A 22,343-nucleotide genomic window follows, 5' to 3' on the forward strand; every position below is an offset into this window, starting at 1 on the left:
CAATGGTGTCATGAAAAAGATTTCACAACAGGAATGATGTAACTTAAGCACAGGTTAAACAACAGGGCAAATTTGATATGGCCAATGCTGAGTACAGACACGAAGAGTCAGATAAGACTGAGCGACTGAACTGATACTGAGTACCCAAGCTGCCAACCCCAGGTATAAATGCTAATACATTGAACCATGCCCAGGGGAACAATAATTTATCTGATGACAGATAAAGACATGGGATTCTTTCTCTTATGGGAGCTGCAACTATTCATTGTGGGATAGACAATTATTCTGCCTATGGATTTGTCTTCCTTGTTACCATGCCTCTGATTTACTTTACGGTACACCATCATGGTGATTCATGCGACAAGGTGTCTGAAGAGTAGATTCAGTTATAAGACACGAAGACATTTTTAAAATGGACTCAGGTCAATAGGATTCACTTGTGTATCATGGGAAACTAGCTGCCTGAAGCAACCCGCCTTCGAAGACAGTATAATAAACCAATGAACTGTGGTGTTGGAGAAGACTCTTGAGGGTCCTTGGACAGCAGGGAGATCCAACCAGTCCATCATAAAGGAAATCAATCCTAAATATTCATTGGAATGACTAATGCTAAAGTTGAAACTCCGGTAATTTAGCCACCTGATACAAAGAACTGACTCATTTGAAAAGACCCTGATGCTGGGAAGGATTGAAGGTGGGTGGAGAAGGGGATGACTGAGGACGAGATGGTTGGATGGTATCACTGACTCCGTGGACATGAGTTTGAGTAAACTCCTGGAGTTGATGATAGACAGGGATGCCTGGCATGCTGCAGTCCATAGGGTCTCAAAGAGTTGGACACGACTGAGCGACTGAACTGAACTGAATGAACCAATGAAGACTCAGTTGCAGCACCACTTGGGAGAAGATTCACTTAGAGGTTGAAGGCTCTGTCCTTCATAATAAGATATATGATCTAAATTAGTGACCAATAGATGGTACTTTTTCTCTGCAGTTGAATGTCACATGGGGAGTTGTCTTAACCTTCCCAGAGGTCGTTAAACAAAGAGACATACAGACAAAATTCAGATGCTCAAATCAGCTGGCATATTCAATTGGAAACAAAGGAAAGGAGTGAGTTCAGTTAATGTTCTTCTTAGAATAAAGGGCAAGCAGGCTAGATGGACTTTAGTACTTAATCTTCAGTTGAACATATCTGTAGTTTCTCCCTCTTGAGTAGATTAGCCTTCCCCACCAATGGCTTGGTTAAGAGCATCAGAACTGAGGTTTAAGGAAGGGTCCCTAAGATACCAAAGTTGTCCAAGGCAACATACTCTATCTAGGATGCTAAGGGGCATGTGCACACTGCTGTAGATGCCAGTTTCTGGATGAACAGCTATGGATGTTATTTGCATGTATATGAATTTGGGATGAGTGTCACTAACATTTGATCTGTTGTTTGTTCTTGTTCAGTCACTAAGTTGTGTCTGACTCTTTGCGACCCCATGGACTATAGCCCACTCAGCTCCTCTGTCCGTGAGCTTTCCTAGGCAAAATGCTAGTGTGGGTTGCCACTTCCTTTTCCAGAGGATCTTCCTGATCCAGGGACCAGACCCACATTTTCTACATTGACAGGCAGACTCTTTAACACTGAGCCACCAGGGAAGCCCTTGATTAATCACAACCTCTTACATTTTGAATACCTCATATGCCTTATGTACATTTACTGTGTCAAGAATATGTGGCACTTCAGGAGACTGCTGTATATTTATATATTATGGGTGTTAAATGACCCTTGGTCTTCCCATCCCTCCATGTCTGTGCTCAGTGCACGGATGGTGTACTTGCTTTACCAATGTTTAATATACAAATAAGATCTATATTTTTTTAAAATGATTACAATTTTTTGAATCAATAGATTTTAAGCCATGTGTAAGCAGGCACAGTGGAGAAGACAATGGCAACCCACTCCAGTGTTCTTGCCTGGAGAATCCCAGGGACAGAGGAGCCTGGTGGGCTGCCATCTATGGGGTCACACAGAGTCGGACATGACTGCAGCGACTAAGCAGCAACAGCAGCAAGCAGGCTCAGAGTTTGTATTTCTGTTTATAGCTTACTAGTTCCTTTGAACTCATAGCATCTGTGTAGTGTATGTTGCCCAGAGACATTGCTCCATCACTGAGGTGGACAGAAACCCTGTATCTCTGGGGAAGAGTTGTTACTGTCCCTGTCAACATATCCATTACCTCACTGTGACTTAAGATAGCCCTGAAGTCCATAAATGCAAAAGTACGTTTTAGACAGGATGCAAAAATCTAGAAGTGCTCTAATAATTAATCTTCTGCAGTTCCTCCAGAAAGCACCAATGTACTTATTTGGGCTAACAATTTACTTGAACAGAAATCACTTGACCCAAATTTCAATGATTTAATAGCTCATCTGAAGAACTAGCCTGAAGCAGATGACGAAAATCTGTCACAGATGCTGTAACTCCTATTTGCAACCATTGGTCTTTTGGTTTATGTGCTTTAATAATTTGAAAAACAAGAGGATAATCAGGAAGCAAGACAGATATGTGTGTCTTGAGGCAGAGCTTAATTCAAACTTGTACAAAATGTTTTGTCAGATGGACTCCTTAACCACATTTGTTATCAGTGGCATAGAATATATTGGATTAAGTGTTTGAATAATGTGCAAGAAGGGTGTCAGATTGATCTTCACAAGCGAAAAGCTCAGTCTCAAGAACAGAACATTGTTTTTATCAGACTAGTTTTAGACAAAAGATTTGAAGACGAATTACCTCACAGTGAAATTTCTCACATTGTCTACACTTTACCTCATTATAAAATTTAATAAAAGATATCATTATTTTTGTGTGTCAAATTTGAATTCTTCACTTATCTTTAAACTGTGTCAATAATTTCAATTATATTTTGGGCAGAGGCAATACACATATCTTTAATTTAAAATACATACCTTATGACACATAGAATATTTTCTCAGAGTCTGAGAAGAATATAATAGTTCTGTACTAGCTGATCATAAAATTTGTTGCTTTATTTTATTATTTTTTTATTTTATTTTTTATTAGGAAATTATTGTTATTTCACCACACAGGGAAGTAAAGGGAGTGCTTACAAAAACACTCATGTACTCATCAACAAATTTTGATCTAAATAGTATTTTAAACTTACTTCAGATCTTTTATTAGTTAAAAAATTACAAATATAATCAAAGCCCTTGTGCCCACTTAACACTCAAGCCTCTTTCCTTTTTCAAATATTTACTATGTCCCTGTGTATAAACAGTATATAGTGCTGTTTTGTGTTTTAAATTTATCCATAAATTTGTGAATCATTTTAGTATTGCTTTTTTGTGCCCAGTATCATATTTGTGAAATGTAACCATGTTGTTTTAATTCACTCATTTTCAGTATAGAATAGTATTTTGCTATATAAAGCATTTAACAAGTATGTAAGAATTTAAATTTTACTTTAGCATATTGATGAGCATTTTAGTTATTTTACATTTTTCAGTATCATAAAACCTCTTTCAGTGAACATTTTTTTAAATATCTTTTATCGTGTATGAGAATTCCTTAGGCATATATATCTAGGATTTGAATTGCTAGATTGAACATTCAATTTTCATTTTTAGCTTTAGTAGATACTACCAAATTGCTCTCCAAAGTGTTTATACAAATTTTAATTACCACCAGAAATATGTGAGTTCTCATTTCCACATCCTTGATATTCCTACTTTAAAACATTTAAATGTTTGTCTATCTTAGGAATGGAAATGGTGTCTCCTTTTGGTTTTAATTTGTATTTCCCTGATTTCTGTTGAGTTTGAGCTTCTTTTATTTTATCCATTATCTGTTCATGATTTTTTTTTTCTTATTGGCCCCTCTATTGCTGAATAGTAAACATTAACTTTCTATATTATCTGCAATACTTTTTAAAGGTTTTTCTTAATATAAGGCTATATTTTTCCTTCTAAGTACTAATCTAGCTGTCTGTCTCAACATTTAGTATGTAGTTTTTAATTAATATTCAGATCTTAAATTTTTCTAATTTGATTGCTATTTCTTCTTTGACCCATAAATTGTTTGGAAAGTCTCAATTGTTTTTGTTTGAGAGATATATCTTTAATTACTTATTCCTAATTTATTTTCATTTAAGTTGGAGGATGTGACCTGAATATATAAAATATCAGTTCTTTGGTATTTGTTGTGTTTTATGACTTAGTAATTTGGTCAATTGCTTGCAATAAGTGTTCTTTTCTTAATGTTGTCTACAGGATTCATTATATTGAGTAAATATTACTTCATTTCATTTCTTACACTTTGGTTATGCATACCTGGTTAATCAATTATTTGGATAATGTTTTAAAAGATTGTTCACTGTGCTCTAATCTTGACCATGTTATTCAGTGAGTAGATTTTACAATAGTTGTATGTTTGTTGATGAGATACTGCTTTCATGATTAGGTATGACCCATTTAATTTCTCACAAGGACATTTTGTTTTATTTTCTTAAATTCTATTTTGATTATTACTAGCACAGTTTTCCCAGGTTTGTTTTGACTAATATTTTCATGTCATTTTCTTCCTCTCATTTTATTCTTTCCTGGTCCTTATTCTTAAACTGTATCTCTTAAGAGGAAGTTTTTTTTTTTTTTTTTTTCTGAACTGATTTTGAAGATATTTGTTCTGTTTCTATTCCTTTTAATGGTTTTCTGAAAATCTCAGGATGCATATTTGACTTAAAGTCTAAAATTAATCAATGCTTTCTTGTTTCTCCTAAATAATATTAACAAAAGAAATTTCAAATGATATGATTGTCCTCCATCACTTATCAACTTATATATACTTTCTCACTAGGGCTGGGACCATACATATACGACACCTGAAAAATAGATTTCTGTGTTAAATATGGGATTTAAAGCAACACCAAAACCACAATCTAGACTAGCAAGCTCTCATTAAAGCAGCTTTTTATAAGGAAAGCAATGAACAAAGAATGTATAAAATTCTTTAGACGTGAGGACAAAAATCATATTTTGTTTCAAATGTTTTCCATATTTGATGTTGCTGAAGTTTCCTTCATAAATGTATCATCTGAAGTCAATTAGAATTCTGTTTTAATAGCCTTATTAGCTGAGAAGATGTTTCAATGATTTGTAATAATGTGTTATTTGGAGAATCGTTATGTAGAACTATTAGATGCTCTCAAATGCAGTAATATTTGTATTAGGGAGAAGCTTTTTTCTGATTGTTTCGGAAAGAGTTCTGGCCTGCTTCGTTTCTATTGCACATTTTCTTTTAGAAGCAAAGTTCATTTTCTACCCTAAAGCAGGTTTTAGATTTTGTTTGTTACTACAAAAAGTATTTCCCGAGAATTTTCTTCTTGTGATGCTCTTCATCTGATTACACAGTCATTTTTATTTTTAGATTAGAAATCTAATAAAATATAAAACATAAAATTGAAGAAGAGATCACTGTTTTTATTCTACAACTTAAATATAATCTTCATCTTTTACTGAGCCAATGATAAGATTTGAACATTTGGCTTTTTTGTTGATGTTATGTCAAATTGCACTATATTGTACACATGAAACTAATTTAATAATGTATGTCAACTATACTTCAATAAAAAATGAGGCAAAGAGCAATATTAAGTTATGTGCCCAATGCAACTAATAAATATAAAAGTGCATTTAGTGTTTTACAAAAAAATAGAAATTACCAATGAATTTGATGTTTTTATTATTTTGAATATTTCTTCGCAAATCTCCCCAAATCTTTTTAACAAAGGAAAGAGATTAAGAATATTATTCACTCTAAAGTTACTTACCTCTGAAGTTGTGGAACTTATAGCCTTTAGATTTGGTCCGTGTGAAGGCATATCATGGGGCTTCTCTAGTGGCTCAGATGGTAAAGAATCTGCCTGCAATGCAGGAGACCTGGGTTCAATCCCTGGGTCCGGGAGATCCCCTGGAGAAGGGAATGGCTCCCCACTCCAGTATTCTTGCCTGGAGAATTCCATGGACAGAGGAGCCTGGTGGACTACAGTCCATGAGGTCACAAAGAGTCAGACATGACTGAGCAACTAACACTTTCACTTTTTCAAGGTGTATCATATTCCATGCTGTGAATGGACATTGCTTTTAACGACATGACAGCAATTAAGACAGAGTGAAGATTTTAATCTAAGTCAACTGATACACAACGGCTGCAGTAACTGTCATTACCTACAAGAGACAAAACAGCCTTTGAGTTCCAGACATTTACAGTGATGCATCCGAACTCAAAATACAGTTTTAAAAATAAACACTTTCAATTAGTGACCCACTTGAGTCCTTGCATAGATAGGCTGGAGGTATTTTCTGAGTCACATATACAAGTGGAAGGTTTTAAACAAAGTTTAAAAAAAAAAATCACAATGCTACCCATAGAGTAGTTTTGCTAGGGAACAGATGGAACTTGGAACACTACCAACTTGGTCATACTAGTTGACAAATCTCTGGTGGCATCAGTGGAGTGCCATTTGGCTAGTCATGCCTGGGTGAAGAAGATCCAGAGATTCTATGTCCTGTCACTGAGGATGTTCCATTAAGTCATTTGAACCAAACTTCCTCACCAGTGATCTCTAGAATCTCAATTTAACTGTATCCTTTGGCGATTTCAGGAAAACCTCTAGCAAAGCTAAAAATGTTTCTTCTGGGGTCATATTAGTATTCCCCACAGTGTTACCCAAACTTGTTGCCTTTTCCTAGAAACCCATGAAAGAAACCCCGATCCAAGTATGCTGTGTTCCCCCTTTTCAAAGTCACCTCGAAGAGAGCCTGCCCTGCAATATGGACACCCAGGCTTTATGAAGAGTTCAGCCACACAGTAATCTTAGTTGAGTCACTTAACCTCTGTGATCTCCCAAGATCCATCCCTGGCCTGTGTTGCAGGGATGTTTTGAGAATAAATCCACGTGCTTGAATCCTCTGTGTGCTGCCTTTAGAAAGACACGGAGACTGATTTGAGTAGCAGGCTTTCTAAAAAAAAAAAAAAGAAGAAGAAAAAAATGAATGAGGAAAACAGAAATTAATGCCTATCTTTCTTCTAAATTAAAGAACAAAGAAACTGTGCCTTTAATTGGCTTTTGTGATACTGAGAGTAAGATTCAAAATTGTATCTGTCCTCTCACATTAATGTTAATTTGGTATTAATTGATTGTCATTTATTGATTTATTTCATCAAAGCCATTTGATGAAAATCAGAATGATTTCACTTAATGCAAAGGACATTAAAATTGTATGTGTGTGTGTTAGTCGCTCAGTCATGTCCAACTCTGCGACCCCATTGTAACCCACCAGGTTCCTTTGTCCCTGGAATTCTCCAGGCAAGAATAGTGGAGTGGATTGCCATTTCCTTCTCCAAAAAGGCTAATGAAATTAAAACCAGCAAAACAAAACAAAACAAAAATGCCCCTTGACATTTGTGTTTGTGCCAAATATTATCCTGAGCAGTTTCTGATGGAATGGCTGCCATGAAGAGGGCAGCTTTTTGCTTTGTGATCTTTCTATGAATAATAGCATAGATTTGAGGCAGCTATGAAAATTTCATGGGAGTCATTTGTAAATCACTTTCTCTCTGTGTATAATTGCAATATATATTTGTTGCTGAAAATCTAAAGAGTACATAAAGTACAAAATAAAAATTACCCATGTCTCATCAGCCAAAGCCAACTAATCAACTCATGTCATAATTTTCATATCTGTGTATATATTCTTTAAAGAAATTAAGTTGGGATAATCCATTTAAACTGATTTGACTCCTACTCGAAAATCTATATTCATAAAATTTGTTTTGTGAACATAATATTCCATCTTACTGATAAACTAACATTTATTTAATCAGTGGTTCAGTGAAGGATATTCAGATTAATTTTTTTAATATAAAAGCAGTACCTTTTTGCTTGTACACTTGAATCATTGAGAAAGTTGGGCAAAGGTATGAATAGTTTTAGAATTGTATTTCATATTATCACACTCTTTCAATAGTTTGTACTAAGATCCAGATGTACCTGCAGTGTTTGGAAACCCAGGTTTACTATGGCCTCATCAGCACATTATCATTGTAACAGGGTCGGAGATGTTGCTGATGTCCTGTTGGTAAAATCATAAAACAGACTTCAACCAGATGTTGAAATAACACCTGGCTATTAATAGGAGATATACAAATTGAAGAAACATCTTTAAACTCAATCCTGAAAGCTCTTCCTCAACATTTGAAAAGCCTCAGGCAACAGAAGAAGAATGAATACATTAATTTGAACCCAGGGGTCCATATGTTGTCTACAGATCAGACCCATTAGCTTTGCTCACCTTATGGTTTGGCTATCATGGGGAAACCATCTTGACTGCCAAGGAGAGATAAAAGTGTACATTAAAAATGCATTGCCCCTTATCTCAGGGAAGCAGGTGAAGAGGCTTTCATTCTTTAAGCGGGTGGACTCGGATTTTTTGTTGCATGTGTTTAATAGGGACTCAACACAAATGCTGGCAACATGCAATCTGAGCCCGCTGTCCCAGGAGCAGTGCCTGCCATCTGCTTTGGCTAAGTGGGCCTGCCCAGTCCTTGCCTCCCTGCCCTTGAAACTTGACTATTGGAATTTAATTACATGGTTATATGATTAAATCAATGAGATTGAAAGGTTACAGCTAATGTTCCTAGAGGTGAGGCAGGCCCCAGGCTTTGGAAACAGCTGGCATTGGGGAAGTAAGCATCCTCCTATCATATCGGGAGGAGGAGCGGCAACGAGCTCTTCTGGCAGGGTGACACTAATTTGGTTTTATTAAATGTGGTGCTGATGGGATGATGGGGAAAGAATTTCAAGGTCCCGGGTCCAGAAAATGAATTTGAAAGATTTCTACTTTTTTTTCTTAAGTCTACATGCTCAAACAATATCATTTCCCTTGATTTAGTTCTTTTATTCCTTTTGCTCTTTGGGGATAACTTTGGGGATCTGGAACACACTGTCTGGAAGTCAAGGAATTAAGGAGGCAAAAGGGAATCTGGACTCATTTTTAATAGATGTGTTGTCTTTATCTGATCACTAATCATTCAGTACAGTGCTGGTCTTTGCATCAAAATAGATATTTTCTGATGGAGTATGATCTTGATAGTGATATTTTTTTCAGAGGACAATGATGAAAGTTATCAGTTGCGAGAGGATCTCCTGGAAATTACAATTTACTGTAGCACAGAGCGTGCCAATAGGTGACAGAACCCAGATGCAGGAGACTAGGCTTTAGACCCAGGAGACTAAAATTCATACTCGGGAACCAAACCTGCCTCTACCATTCATGGAAGCTGGCAAATTGCTTAACCTCTCCTTGACTCAATTTTCTAATCTAAAAAAATGGACTAATAATAACACCCAGGTTATGGAATTGTTGATCAGGATTAAAATGTCTAGTTTAACTGCCGGGTGTTAGAATGAGGTCGTAGTAAAGATGAGTTCTTGTTTCTATAAGATCAAATGAGGGAAACTTCTGATTTTTCATTTGATTCTTCACATACTTCAAAAATACTCTTTTCTGAGAGGTCTATGTGGTACTACTGTGATCCTTGGAAAAGTTATTTTATCCATACAGGGTATGCTATGCAGATGTGAATTATCACATGAGTTTGTGCCAGTACCTCATGACCTTCTAGCCACAACTGTGACATTTTCAGCATTGTATTGTGATGAAAACTATTTTGGCCAGGAGAAGTGTGATAGAGAAGGAGGCTATAGCGAAACTCACCCCTCAGCCCTTTTTGTACCTTCCCCAGTTTAGTTTCCGTGGGTCCTGTCACCTCACTGCATTTGGTATTTGTTACTTTTGTGTACAAAATGCTTATTCATAAAAGGGCAACATGCTCCTTGTACCTAGGAAGGTTTGTTTTTACCAAGTAAACAGTTATTTGCAGAGATTAGGAGGGGAGTGGTGACCAGTCAGCTCTAACTCCTGACTACTGAAACCGGAGGGAAAAAACAGACTTTCCATGAAGAATGACACAGTCCTTGTAGGCATGGGTAAGAACTTCCCAATTGTGAGCATGGTGACTCTTGAAAACCTTAATATACTCATTTACCCCATGTGTTAATAAGGCTGACATGTTAATAAGTCTGTGATGATAAGGCTTGCCTGCATTTCCACATCGAGAAAGGGAAGATGCTTGAGTTGACTGTCCAAGCCCTCACTCTCGGCGATGCCGCGTTGCACTGTGCAGAACAATGCAGGCACCCAAATAACAATTGTACCAGCGTCTGTGGAATTCTCCTAAAACACTGTAACATGCTTTGTGTGCATGCTCACATTAAAAAAAAAAGACAGAAACAAAACAAAACGCCCCCAAAGTTAGTGAGGTGAATGTGAAATTAGCTCTATGTTACAGATGGAGAAACAGAGTTGGTAGCGTGTGAGGCCAGGCTCAGACTCAGGCCCTGTGAGTCAAAGCCCATTTCTTCTTAATTACATCATCCGATGAAATATAAGTTTAGCCAAGAGTCTGAGAAAAAAACAAGTAAGTACATACATAAGACATTAAGAAGCAATAGAAAATGATATAGGTAGTTTGGGTATAGAATAGGATCTGGACACCCAAATCCTGATCTGCCACAAATCTCTGTCTCAACTTGGATAAACCCATTAAACATTCTATCAAGTGAGAGAATTTGGTGGCTATTACACATTCTGCCAATGACCATTCTGAATGTAAGAATTAAATTGCTATTGATGCTGAAACTGGGCCTCTGGACATTGGTGCTGAATTGAATCTCGGAGACAGACTTTTGGGTGAAGTGGAAACGAATCACTTTAATGCTTTGCCAGTCAGTGGGGGATGCAGTGGGCTCATACCCCTCAAAAACTGTGTGTCTCAGTCTTCGGGGATTTGGTGAGAAGTTTTATAGCCAAGGTTCAAGGGTGGGATTGATGATAAGGATCAGGGTGTGTTTCAGGGTCCATACCCCTTTAATCTGGCCTCAGGTGGCCTCTTGATCTCTAAAGGATGCTTCATCAAGTAGTTAACATCTTCCATTTGTTGGGGTTTTTAGTTTTGCAGAAGAGCTCAAAGATAGTGTTACGTGTATCCCTTGAGGTGGAACCCAGCTCCCTTCCCAAGGCTGTAATATTGCTTCTTGTCTGCTCCTCCCTTGTTTCTGAATCCTCTCCCTTATCTGATTTACACCTGCTTAAACCTGCCTTTTGGAACTCAAGAAAGGTCCTGGAGACTGAAATCTATTCCCTACAAATAAGAAATGGGGGACACGGGAGGGTTTCACGCCCAGGAACCCCCAGGGTCCAGTCAGTTTCATTATGGTGATAGTGATAAAGAACCTGCCTGCCAAGGCAAGGAATAGAAGGGACACGGGTGCGATCCTTGGGTGGGAAGATCCCCTGGAGAAGGGCGTGACAAACCACTCCAATATCCTTGCCTGGAGAATCCCTTGGACAGAGGAGCCTTGCGGGCAACAGTCCTTGGGGTCACAAAGAGTCGGACACGACTGAAGTGACTTAGCATGCATGCATGCACAACATTTAAGATGACAAGGAAAGAGATTTACTTCTGAAAAGTATGAACTATACCTGATATCCTTGCTTCTTCAGTTTTCTCTCATTTTTCAGTTCATTTTTGCAGTAGGTTTCCTTTATTCTAAATACTTCATAGAACTACTTTGACAATGGTCTCCAATGATTTCCTATTTTTTATTTTTATTTTTTCTATTATTATACAACTCAAAGGATCTTTTTCTACGCCTTGAAATTCAATTATTTGAAATTCTGATAAAATACTGTGATTTTTTACTGCAAGATTATACTATTGCATAAAAACATATCTCTACATAAATTCTCAGGTGACCTACAGTGCCAAATACTATACGGTGCTTAGGAAGAGTGGTACTATGTAAAGTCCTTTGAATTTGCCAAGAAGAATTTTGTAAATCTCAACTGTTAAAGGGATAAAAGTCAGATTACAAATGAAGGAATAGAGGAAGGAATTTTAGACAAAGGATGTATTGGATGTTTGTGGAATTTCTCTTTTAGAAAGAGAACTATACAAACGATGTTAATCCTGGACAAAATTAGGAACATCATGTCCCAAGTCCTCATTTTATAAATTCAACAAATCACCTATTTCATACAATAGAGAAAGAACTTTCATGTAAAATTGCTTGACTAATTTCGCTCCAACTTTTCCCTGTTCCTTTTTCATCCAACACCCAGAATAAAGCTATAGGTATAGGTAATTATATATCTGAGTCTAAAATATGTTACAAATTACTTTAAAAAGTATATATGTAGGATTTCCATTTCTTTCAAATTTTGGTTGAGGTATTGCCCCAACATGAGCCAAAAATGAGAGTCCTGAAATCTCTCTTGGCTTGAATTTCATGCTCTGTCCATGAGTTTAAAGCGAAAATGGAGCGCAGAGGGCTAAGTGCCATCCTGGTATCTGCAAAGAAGAAAGAAAAGGTGAGGTGATGGGCAGAGCGATCAATAGTTTGGGCGACCAACGGGTGCCGACTGTTGCTCATCTCCTCACCCTGATCAGAGGTGACATTCTTGCCACTTTCTCGCCCGTTTTCTCCTAGTGTCAGGGCAGCATGAAGTGGACCCGATATGGATGCTGTTTTAGCCATTGAATGAATGACTATGGGCAAACCAGTTGCTCAGTGACTTAGTACTTGCAAGTCTGTTGGTAAGTTTGTCAAGGTCTTGGCATAATTCCTAACACATAGAATATAAAAATTCTCTAGGTGTTTTCCACCTTGCTGTGAGAAACTCAAGTCAGGCAGCTGGCCCATCAGAGCCAAAATGTACATATCTCAATATTTAAATTCCACTTTTTTTTTTTTTTTTTACCTGCTAAGTCACTTCAGTCGTGTCTCACTCTTTGCAACCCCAAGGACTGTAGCCCACAAGTCTCCTCTGTCCATGGGATTCTCCAGGCAAGAATAGTGGAATGGTCTGCCACGCATCCTTCTCCAGGGGATCTTTCACCCAGATATCACACCCACGTCCCTTATATTCCTTGCAATGGTAGGTGGGTTCTTTACCGCTATCGTCATAATGAAACTGAACAGGACCCTGGGGGTTCCTGGGCGTGAAACCCTGTGTTATAATGAACTATATGCATTATAGAAAGAGAATTGACTTAAACAGGTGAGAAGTCCCAAGATCTACAGTCAAACAGCTGGAGACCCCAGAGAGGTGATAGTGCAGATCCAGTCCAAATGTAGGCAAACTCAAGACCCAAGAAGCACTGATGCTTCAATTCAGGTCTGAAGGTAACAAAGGGCCAATGTCCCAGCCCAATTAAGCTGGCGGAAGGCGTTCCCTGTAATTCAGCCTTTTTGTTCTATTCAGATATTCAACTGATTGGATAAAGTCCACTCACATTAAGGGAGGGCAATTTACTTCACTTGAACATCAATTTACTTCACTTGAACATCTTACTGGAGACAGAATGGCAACCCACTCCAGTATTCTTGCCTGGAGAATACCGTGGATGGAGGAGCCTGGCAGGCTGCAGTCCATGGGGTCACAAAGAGGCAGACACAACTGAGTGACTAAACAGCAAAACATCCTACAGAGATACTCAGAACAATGTTTGGCCAAATATCTGGGCACCTGTGACTCATTCAAGCTGACAACACAGAACTGTCACAGCATAGAATTTTATCTTCTTGGCATTTGAGAAAAATAGAGTTTTCCTGATTCTGTATGAGTTAGGTGTTCCTTGTGACTTATTTTTTATAATCTTCAGCCTACTACACAGAGAAACAAAGTGACCGAAACTACAGTCATGCAATTCAGGGCAAACAAATATAGGCAAGACTCACTCCCTACACGGAGAAGGCAATGGCACACCACGCCAGTACTTTTGCCTGGAAAATCCCATGGATGGAGGAGCCTGAAAGACTGCAGTCCATGGGGTCGCTGAGGGTCGGACTCGACTGAGCGACTTCACTTTCACTTTTCACTTTCCACTTTCATGCATTGGAGAAGGAAATGGCAACCCACTGCAGTGTTCTTGCCTGGAGAATTCCAGGGACCGTGGAGCCTGGTGGGCTGCAGTCTATGGGGCCACACAGAGTCAGACACGACTGAAGCGACTTAGCAGCAGCAGCAGCAGCAGAAGCAGCAGCAGCAGCACCCCCTACTGAGCTGTGCTGTTCCTAAACCTGATATCACAGCAATCAGCAAGGGCCATATTCCCTTGCGCAACTCCCTGCAGCCATGACAGTTAACATGCCCTTATCCTGAACTTTTTGCTTTACCTTTCTTGGAAAGGAATTAAATCCCATGCATCAAGTGGAATCTGATCACGAGGAATGTGATGCCCTGGGCAGGAAGTCTATCAGCTCTATTAGGCTTCCCTACATTAATTTGGAAATCTACTAATATCATCCCTAGACACAATCTAGGCACTTCATCTTCACCTTGCTCATCTTCCAGCTTTGCCTCCAACAGACCTTAACAGGACTGTGCCAGCCATGCTGAAATCTGGCCATTCTCATGACAGAAGTGGTTTCTATGAACTAAAACCAGAACTAGTGGTTTCTATGAACTATGAAACAGTTCTCAACATGTTTTCTGAGCATGACAAGAAACAGGTGGCTTTCTTTGAAAAGATGACTACTGGACAAGTCCCACAAAATCTACTTAGAGTGGTCATAAAGTTATAGTAAATCTAACTTGCAAAGAGCTTTGAGTGAAGTTAAATGGTCACCTTTGATGTGAAAGATTTCAGCCTACTTCCTGTCACTAGCCAGATCCAATAAACTCTGCATCTCCCTCTTGTCCTTAAACAGCCTTTACTTAGACAAGTTGAGACTTTCCTGGTTTTCTTTTCTTGGTGTAGGAAGAGTTGTGATATCCAGGGTACCAAGTCTTCAGCTCTGATTTGTCATTTGGTGATGCTATCACGCCTCATTTTGAAAAGAGAAAATTGCACTGCTGCCCACAGGCCATAGAAATGTCAAAGCTACTAAAGAGTTTGATCCTCCTGATTGGCAAAGCTGTCTAAAAATCCCCTGGATGTAGCAAAAGAGCGGGAGAGGAAGTAGAGAGGGAGAAAGGGGAAAAAAAGAAATAACTTTATTCATTTTCCCTAAACCGACGTGGCAATCGACAGTGCAATTACCAAGATCCATTTCACTGGACTTTATAACTGGTGATGAAATGAGTGGGAAATGAGAATCTCTAATGAAGGCGCAGGTCCACACCCACTGTGTTATCATCACATTCCACCAATTTCAGCATTCACTCGCCAGCTTCATAATTTGCAGCTTATTTTCTCACACTTCGCCAAGCGATTCACATTCATTTACATTATTGCCGTTTAACATGCAGACAAGGAGAAATATGGTTTCAGATCTGATGGGCTCGGCATTTTTTTTGTCTAGTTGAGTTTGTTTTGCTGCCTAAAACAAATGTCTCTGGAGCTCCGTTTAATTTAGCATGTCAAACTGCTTCCTTCAAAGGCGATTTGGAAAAGCTTTATATACATGATAGATGCAGAAAGCCAGAAAAAACAGAGTGGGGAGTGATGCTTAGCTGAGAACACTGCAAACATAAGCAGAGCTGCCTATCAACTCCACTGATGTTCCCATCGTTGTCAGAAAAACCGCTTTGTTCTGGGACCTAAATAACGGAGGAAAGGGGCATGAGGCATTCCAAAACCACAGATTATGAACAATGTTTCTAGTTAGCATTTCTCTTTTCCTTCTAATTTTTATTGTTTTTAACTGTAATCGACTTGTGGTAACTCAGTATTTGTTTATTGCCCCAACCATACAGATTTTCCAGAGGTCCCTAACTCTTGGAAGTCTCATTGTTTATTTATGAGGACACTGATGCTAGGTCCTTATCAGATACATGATTTGCAATTATTTCCTCCCATCCTGTGGTTCATCTTCTCATTCTCGATGATGTCCTTTGATGCACAGAAGTTTTTAATTTTGATGAAGCCCAGTTTATCCGTTTTGCTCATTACTTATACAACTCAACAGGCAGGTCTTACCCAGTGCCTCATACATTCAGGTATTTAATAAATATTCTTTAAAAATAGAAATCTGCATGGACTTTCCAAGAAGGAAAGGCTTATAGTATTGAAGTTATGGGAACATAAGTTGACAATTTCTCATCACAGATTCCAAAACCTGAAAAGCTATTGAAATGGAAAGTTTTCCTAATTTGTTTCTGAGTAAAACCTCTCCTAAACCATCATGCAACTGGAGATAGTTTTTATTCATCCCACTAAATGGGAATATTTGTTCATTTTTCTTTGGAAATATTAATGTGTTTAATTATAGAATGCTATCTCAGGCTCCACTGAATCTAATAATTGGCATATATACTGAGTTACTTTTTCCCCCAGGATGCTAATAAGATTTATTCTTTTAAGGTGTACAAAGTCATGATTTAATACACATATACACTGTGAAATGACTACCACAATCAACCTAATGAACACATCTATCACCCCACATAGTTACAGTATGTGTGTGTGTTAAGAATACTTAAGATGGATTTTCTTAGCAAATTTCAAACTGAATTCATTTTTTTTAAATCCAAAATATTCTGAATTTTGAAGAGATTTCAAAGGAGCTTGAAAGCAAAAGTACTAGTGGCTAACAATGGTGTTAGCCTTTAGTTTCTAAAATTATATACTATATTATCTCACTTGAGCGTCACCTAAGATTTTTAAAGAAGGTGTTATATTTTACAAGTAAAGGCAAGGACGCTCAAAGAGATTAAGTGTGTTAAGGAAAACCAGAACGAAACATAAGTTAAGGCAATGAAGTTACATTTTATTTAAAACAAAACAGAACTATTGTGATAGCAAAAGAGACCTCTATAAAACCGGGTTCAATTCCTAATACAGCATGGACAAGTTGGAATTATAGCCAAGGAGCAGGATTGCAGGGGACAGTGGATAGAGTATCAGTAAGAGGAAGTCTTGGGAGGAAGAAGAGATTCTGGTTAACTGACTTGACAGGAGTCTTGATGAAGGCAGGCCAGGATGATCTGATATTGATACCAGATATCAACTGATGGTAATATTGATGATGATCAGGTGTCAGGGAAGGTGGTTCCTTTTGTTTGCACTTTAAAACATCTTATTTTTATTCTATTTCACATTGGAGTATTATTGATTACAATGTTGTGTTAGTTTCAGGTGTAGGCAAAGTGATTTTAGTTACACAGAAAGCATCACTATGAACAAAGCTAGTGGAGGTGATGGAATTCCAGGTGAGCTATTTCAAATCCTGAAAGATGATGCTGTGAAAGTGCTGCACTCAATATGCCAAGCAAATTTGGAAAACTCAGCAGTGGCCACAGGACTGGAAAAGGTCAGTTTTCATTCCAATCCCAAAGAAAGGCAATGCAAAAGAATGCTCAAACTACCACACAATTGCACTCATCTCACACACTAGTAAAGTAACGCTCAAAATTCTCCAAGCCAGGCTTCAGCAATACATGAACCACGAACTTCCAGATGTTCAAGCTGGTTTTAGAAAAGGCAGAGGAACCAGAGACCAAATTGCCAACATCCGCTGGATCATCGTAAAAGCAAGAGAGTTCCAGAAAAAACATCTATTTCTGCTTTATTGACTATGCCAAAGCCTTTGACTGTGTGGATCACAATAAACTAGAAAATTCTGAAAGAGATGGGAATACCAGACCACCTGACCTGCCTCTTGAGAAATTTGTATGCAGGTCAGGAAGCAACAGTTAGAACTGGACATGGAACAACAGACTGGTTCCAAATAGGAAAAGGAGTACGTCAAGGCTGTATATTGTCACCCTGCTTATTTAACTTCTATTCACAGTACACCATGAGAAACACTGGGCTGGAAGAAGCACAAGCTGGAATCAAGATTGCCGGGACAAGTATAAATAACCTCAGATATGCAGATGACACCACCCTTATGGCAGAAAGTGAAGAGGAACTAAGAAGCCTCTTGATGAAAGTGAAAGAGGAGAGTGAAAAAGTTGGCTTAAAGCTCAACATTCGGAAAACTAAGATCATGGCATCTAGTTCCACCACTTCATGGGAAATAGATGGGGAAACAGTGGAAACAGCGTCAGACTTTATTTTTTGGAGCTCCAAAATCACTGCAGGTGGTGATTGCAGCCATGAAATTAAAAGACGCTTACTCCTTGGAAGGAAAGTTATGACCAACCTAGATAGCATATTGAAAAGCAGAGATATTACTTTGCCAACAAAGGTCCATCTAGTCAAGGCTATGGTTTTTCATGTGGTCATGTATGGATGTGAGAGTTGGACTGTGAAGAAAGCTGAGTGCCGAAGAATTAATGCTTTTGAATTGTGGTGTTGGAGAAGACTCTTGAGAGTCCCTTGGACTGCAAGGAGATCCAACCAGTCCATTCTGAAGGAGATCAGCCCTGGGATTTCTTTGGAAGGAATGATGCTAAAGCTGAAACTCCAATACTTTGGCCACCTCATGCGAAGAGTTGACTCATTGGAAAAGAGTCTGATGCTGGGAGGGATTGGGGCAGGAGGAAAAGGGGACGACAGAGGATGAGATGGCTGGATGGCATCACGGACTCGATGGACATGAGTTTGGGTGAAATCCGGGAGTTGGTGACAGACAGGGGGGCCTGGTGTGCTGCGATTCATGGGATTGCATAGAGTCGGACACATTTGAGCGACTGAACTGAACTGATACATATATCTGTTCATTTTAAGATTCTTTTCCCCTATAGATTATTATAGAATACTAAGTAGAGTTCCCTGTGCTAAACATCAGGTCTTTCTTGATTATCAATTTTATATATAGATGAAGGCTATTCTTGCTAAATTGTCCCATTCATATTCTTGCTAAAATTGGATTCTATAAGGAAGAACATGAAAGCCCAAAGTTGAGGTCTAGTCAGAAAAGCCTGATCCACATGTGGTCCAGGCAACAGTGTTTGTCCAACGACTTTCTCAATAGTCATGACGTGTCAGAAGAGAGAGCTTAACTTCCCTGTCTTCCAATTCCAGGTCCCAGTGGATGGCACCACTTCTATTTGTGAAGCACATAGAAGATTTACTAAACAAGGTGACGCCTATGCACAATTCAGCCTGTCGCACTATTCAGACGCCTGTCGCACTATTCCTGCGATAGTAGAAAAACTAAGCAATGCATAGAAAGAGAGAAAGAGAGAGGTGAGGGAGATAGAGAATCTATACCAGCCGCCCGGTGGTCATGACTGACGATTGTAATTTTGTTACTGAAGACCAGGACATGGGGTTGATGGATCAAAGATAAACGGGCCTTGCCTGGCTAGCCTGCTTGGAATTCTCTTCCATGAGAGGCTTCCTAACAAATACATAGAAGAGGCATCTGAGTGTAGTGAGATTTCAAGTGAGAAATTTTAGGGAATTTGGTGACTCTTTTCCCTGACCCTCCTTCACCCGCAGCTCAGTGAGCATTCTTTCAGATTTAACTGGCTGTATTCCTGATCTATCAAGGAGATGATAACCCACACAAGACAACCTGTTAAGCCATTTCTGCCTCAGTGAGAATATTTTTAAACCCTTGTCTGAAAGCATCAGTTCAGTTCAGTTCAGTCACTCAGTCGTGTCCGACTCTTTGCGACCCCATGAATCCCAGCACGCCAGGCCTCCCTGTCTGTCACCAACTCCTGGATTTCACTCAAACTCATGTCCATTGAGTCGGTGATGCCATCCAGCCATCTCATCCTCTGTCGTCCCCTTCTCCTCCTGCCCCCAATCCCTCCCAGCATCAGGGTCCTTTCCAATGAGTCAACTCTTTACATGATTTGGCCAAAGTATTGGAGTTTCAGCTTCAGCATCAGTCCTTCCAATGCACGCCCAGAGCTGATAGCATAAGGGCTCCAGATATGAGGTGAGGGAAAAAGGCATCAAATAACCCTGAAACTGCTCTTAACATTTTGGAAGGTCCAGCTCAGGGGGATGGGATTCCTAGGGGATATTACTTTGTAAACGTGCTTCTTTGAAGAAGTTAATATCTTTGAGCCTTAATTTTCTATATGTCTGGGGGAAGCTATGAATTTGGCCAACTTCCCAACTTTTGCAAGGCTCAGGCCTGAAGACAAACGTTTTGGAGACTAAGAACTCAACCTGTACGTCTGTCACTTAGGGTTGCTGCCACGAGAGGGCAGCTCTGGTGAGTGCTTGGTTGTGTAAGCAGTTCTGAGCTTGTTTTTAATGGACATTCCATTTGGAGGTTCTGGAGAGATTCCATACGTCAAGATACCCATGCTTGTGCTTGACTTCAATCAGACTAGAGTGGGGGTTGGCGGTGGGCATGACTCAACCATCTCCTACCCCCTCTTCCCAATTCTTCTGCATTTGCTTAAGGGAAGGAGTGGGACAAGTTCACTGCAAACCAGAATTTACAATAACATTTTCTGTTAAAAGAAAACTTTTATGATTCTTCTAAGCCATTCCCTACTTTAGATCTCAAATATACAGGTAGGAGTAGGAGAATAAAATAGGCTTTACATATTGGCACAGTGGTAAAGAATCCATGTGCCAATGCAGGAGGCACAGGAGAGGTGGGTTATACCTCTGTGTCAAGAAGATCCCCTGGAGAAGGGCATGACAACCCACTCCAGTATTCTTGCCTGGAGAATCCCATGGACAGAGGAGCCTGGTGGGCTACAGTCCGTGAGGTCGCAGAGTCAGACATGACTGACCACACACGCACCAGGGGGATTAAATTTGAGTGGAGCCTTCCTGATCATAGGCAGCTTCCATAGGCGCACAACCAATCTTTTATCCACAGCCAAGTCCTCCAGCATTTGGTGAGGACACAGGAGCCTGAAGGTTCCCACACATAAAGAATGTACTGTGCTGGTGGAAGGCAGTTCACTCCCACAGACATCCTAGACTTTTTGTCTTTAAACAAAAACTTCTTTACCACCAAGGTTAAGGGTATCATTTACTAGCTAAAGTCATTTTTTTTTCCTAGGAAGTAATCCTGCTGAAACGAATCATGTCATATTAAGGTAGGTAGATTAAGTAATGTTTAAGAAATTTCCCAACTTCGATTAGCCATAGGGTGTCAACAGGAATTTTTACAAAGAAAACCAAAAAAATTTTTTTTCCTCCTGCGGCTCTTATGATTCTGTTATTTTTAGTAGCCCCACCACCCTGATGTAGACTCATTTCTTCTCCCCCTTGGGCTGTTAAGCCAGAACAGGAAGCATTTCATGACGGGCAGGATGGATTTCCAGAACTCCCTGGTGCTTCTAAATCTCCTGCTTTGGCTGGGGGAAATTGCCCAGCACAATTTGTAATATCAGACAGCAGTGTAAGGAGAGGCTAAATGTCAGGGCTGAGGAAAGAGAATGATGAGGGATAAATGTGATCGCCTAAAGCAGGGCTGAAGACGATCTCATTAATCTTCCATTTTATGGGCACTGGTCTCCAAGACAGACAACAGGAGCACGCATGGGAGAGGCATGCTCTGGGCAGCTTAGAGGACAAAGCCTTCCCACACTGACCTAGTGGGAATGTCCAGTGACTCTGCTGATGCCCGTATTCTGATGTTCTTGGTGTTGCCCCTAAGACTGTTGGAAGAATAAGGACAGTTCAGTTCAGTTCAGTCACTCAGTCGTGTCCGACTCTTTGCAACCCCATGAATCGCAGCACGCTAGGCCTCCCTGTCCATCACCAACTCCTGGAGTTCACTCAGACTCACATCCATCGTGAACTTTAAACCTCTGTGGGGAAAACACTCATTGTTTGTGGATCAGAGTTGGGGTTTTATGTTTTACACAAATCAGCCTTCTTTTAGATGATGACAAGAATAATTTTTCTGTGGTATTCAGGACCCCAAAGCTTCAATGTCATAATTGCTATATTAAAGCCCATCTGTATCTGAATAAGTAAGGGCTTCCCTGGTAGCTCAGATGGTAATGAATCTTCATGCAATGCAGGAGATGCAGGTTTGACCCCTGGGTTGAGAAGATCCACTGGAGAAGGGAATGGCAACCCACTCCAGTACTCTTGCCTGGAAAACCCCATGGATGGAGAAGCCTGGTTGCCTAGAGTCCATGGAATCGCAAAGAGTTGGACAGGGCTGAGCGACTTCACTTTTCCTTTATAGTGGCTCAGACAGGGTCTGCCTGCAGCGCAGGAGATGCAGGTTTGATCCCTGGGTTGAGAAAATCCCCTGGAGAAGGGAATGGCTACCCACTCCAGTATTCTTGCCTGGAGGATTTCATGGGCCGAGGAGTCTGGTGGGCTACAGTCCGTGGGGTTCCAGTCTGAATAAACAATTTCCCATTAAGTCAGTTTAGGTGACAGTCAA

The sequence above is a fragment of the Bos javanicus genome, chromosome 10 (assembly GCF_032452875.1).
Source record: "Bos javanicus breed banteng chromosome 10, ARS-OSU_banteng_1.0, whole genome shotgun sequence".
Classification (NCBI taxonomy): Eukaryota; Metazoa; Chordata; class Mammalia; order Artiodactyla; family Bovidae; genus Bos; species Bos javanicus.